The 3,233-nt window shown below is 41.3% G+C and overlaps 1 pseudogene; it reads left to right on the forward strand.

Moving 5' to 3' along the window:
- The first annotated feature begins 470 nt into the window (after nt 1–470).
- LOC126475789 (5S ribosomal RNA) lies at nt 471–589 on the forward strand (annotated as a pseudogene).
- Nucleotides 590–3,233: the final 2,644 nt, after the last annotated feature.

Consider the following 3,233-nt stretch of genomic DNA (forward strand, 5'->3'; position numbering starts at 1 on the left):
TAGAAATCGTTACATTTAGAAACGCTGCATAAAATACAACCTGATCCCTCACAACAACAAAAACGGTATAAAATGCCGTTAAGTGCTTATAGCAGTCTCTAGTGTGTGTGCCCTCATGTGATTCTAAGATCAGTCGCTAGATTTAAACACCAACCAGGAAATATTATATGTTTCTAGGTACACTCTCCCCTAGGTAAACGCTCTCATCTACAAATGAAGTATAAATTAATGTACTTCTTGTAACCAATTGAAATAATACTTTGTAATTATTACGTTTAACTAAGATTTTTTTTTGCAGTGTCAAAATTTGTAATGTGTCCCGAATTTTGGTCCGGAAGGTATGGTCACCTTAGCATTCCTCACGGACAACCACGATATGTCCTGGACGTTACTTTTGGTAATGTATCATGTTTCACTAGACAGGACTCTCTAGGGACTGCTTGTTCAGCTGTTTTTCCTGCGTTAGTAGTTCCAACGGCCTTGCCGCAGTGGTAACACCGGTTCCCGTCAGATCACCGAAGTTACGCGCTGTCGAGCTTGGCTAGAACTTGGCTGGGTCACCGTCTGGGTCTGCCGAGTGGTGTTGGCAAGCGGGGTGCCTCAGCCCTTGTAAAGCAAATTTAGGAGCTACTTGACTGAGAAGTAGCGGTTCCGGTCACGAAAACTGACAACGGCCGGGAGAGCGGTGTGCTGACCACGTACCCCTCCGTATCCACATCTGGTGATGCCTAAGGTCGGAGGATGACACGGCGGCCGGTCGGTACCGTTGGGCCTCCAAGCTCTGTTCCGACGGCATTTGTTTGCGTTACTCGTATTTGTATTTTGTATGGAAGACTGGCTTACCGACGAGTAGTCCAGACGTTGACATCATTTCTTACTGGAACGGGGCTACCTCGCATTTCATCTTGTTTCTTAATGACCAATATATGTTTATTTTATTAATTTGCTAGTTTGCTGTTACTTACCAAGCGAGGTGGTGCAGTGGCTGGCACACTGGAATCGCATTCGGAAGGACGATAGTTCCACTCCGCGTCCGACCACCCTGATTTAGGTTTTCCGTGCTTTTCCTAATTTGCTCTAGCAAAATGTCGGAATGATTCCTTGAAAGACCACGGCCGATTTCTTTCCCCATCCTTGAAATAATCTGGGCTTGTGCTCCGTCTCTAATGATCTCGGTGTCGTCGGGAGGTTAAACATTAATCTTCCTTCCTTGTCTTTTAATTCTTTGTAGTCTACCCATGTCTCCCCTATTAATCATTCTTAAACAGAACCACCTGTAGTAAAGTAGAATTCCGCTAGAAGATCTGCTGCTATTACTCCCATCTCCTAATAAGAAGTGGTATCAGAGTGGGCAGTTAATTCACTTAATTAATTCTGATAATTTCATCTTACAAGTGCTACAATTACTTCAGGCCATCGTTTTCTAATATTCTCTACTCTCGAAATTCGAAGTCTTTTACAGGTCCAAAATTGTTTCTTAGAAATTGTTTTCCTGGTAGCGTTTAACAATCAAATAGGCTTACTGTTTTCACATATTTGATTAAATTAATTTAAGTTTAATGCAAATTCCACATCTCTCTTCAAAGGCGAAGATCAGGTTAAAAACTTCACTATATTTTAATTTACAAATTAATATGACGATTTTCGTGAACATGTAAATATATAATGTACCAAAATGCATAATTACTATGCTATTGTAGCCAAGCACTGTCAAAAGAAAAGAGTTTACAATACGTACTTATAATGATCACATGGCCACACTCGAGACTTGCACAAATTATTGTATAGAATATGTTGAAATGTTCTGCGAACGGTATTTGTGATAAGTATTCTGAGAAAATCAAGTGCATCTGTTAAGGAAATCGGCAGTGGAGTATATATGTAGATGGAGATGATTCTTCTGAAACTAAAAACTTTGTATTCTCATTGGTAGGTCAAAATGCAATCCCAGTGCCTATCTTCATTCATGTAGAAATTGTAGTCTTGTGAAATCGATGATTCCTTTAGAAACGCGGTGAACATTTATCGTGGTAGGAACAGAATGTACCAGGCTGCAAAAAGAAATTCTTTCTTACAGGACATATTCAACGTGCCCCTCGTCAGCATTGATACATGCATCAGCAGATCGTCGAGATGAATGCCCTTCGCGCCTTCAATGCAGTGAGAAGGGCCCTTTCCCTTTACAGACATCACGCTTTGCACGCCGTGTATCTCGCGATGCGCTAGCGGCCTTTTGATCATCCATATTCCCCTATTGACGTGATAAGCAGACCCGATCGGTTAGCGGCAAATGGGTCGTTCCGCTCTTATTGATTTCCATGTTATGAGGGTGTAATGCGGACCATTAGACATTTACAAAACGATGTTTAGCGCAAGGGGTTTGACTTCGAATAGCAATTAGTAACGACTGCAGTATGATTAGCCACATGGACGCCCCTCTCCCCTCCCCCCCCCCCCCCCCACCATGCTCTTATCTCTTACTACGTACATTGCGTATGTCGAACATCTGAGTTCAGTCCCTGAAACGCACCCTTAATTTAGATTCCCAATCATTTATGGAGTCATAAAAACGACTTCATAAGAAATGAACGTGACCTTACAATAGACAGCCTCCTCGATAATGGCATCGTCATGTTCTTTTCTAATCACTGTTTGTTGATTTAAGCTAAATTCGGTATCAGGTCAGGTTATTACCATTTCGCCATCCTAGTCGTTTGATGTTTTTCCCTTACAGTAGCACTCCTGATTTTCGTTGAGTTGGATAGTTGTATAATTTAGAAGTCGATCATGTGAATCAAACAAGATCAATAAAATGTTAAATGGATTACTCAGTAACAATACATTAATGCGTTAATGCAACACAGCTGAATATCCCAAAGGTGCAATTCATAGAGATAATCACACCAAAATATACGCATCCATGTTCTTCCCACTTTTTTTAACGTCATATATACACTAAATATTTATCACAGATGGAAGCCTCGTAACAACATATATGCTGCGAGCTAACAAGATTCTCGGGCTCACGTGCGGTTCCTCTTCGTCGAAATGTCTTGGCTTAAAGTCGTCTAGGGGTTGAAGCGCACGTGTCGCATTACACGCCTTAAATTAGGTATGTAGGGAAGCAGCCTACTCACGCTGTATAAAATTCACATCAGTCTTTCCATTGTGTGCCAGCCTAGCTCTGACGTCATAAATGTTGCGCAATACTTTAAAAATCAAGTAAATAACCT

Source organism: Schistocerca serialis, chromosome 4, assembly GCF_023864345.2.
Source record: "Schistocerca serialis cubense isolate TAMUIC-IGC-003099 chromosome 4, iqSchSeri2.2, whole genome shotgun sequence".
Taxonomy (NCBI): domain Eukaryota; kingdom Metazoa; phylum Arthropoda; class Insecta; order Orthoptera; family Acrididae; genus Schistocerca; species Schistocerca serialis.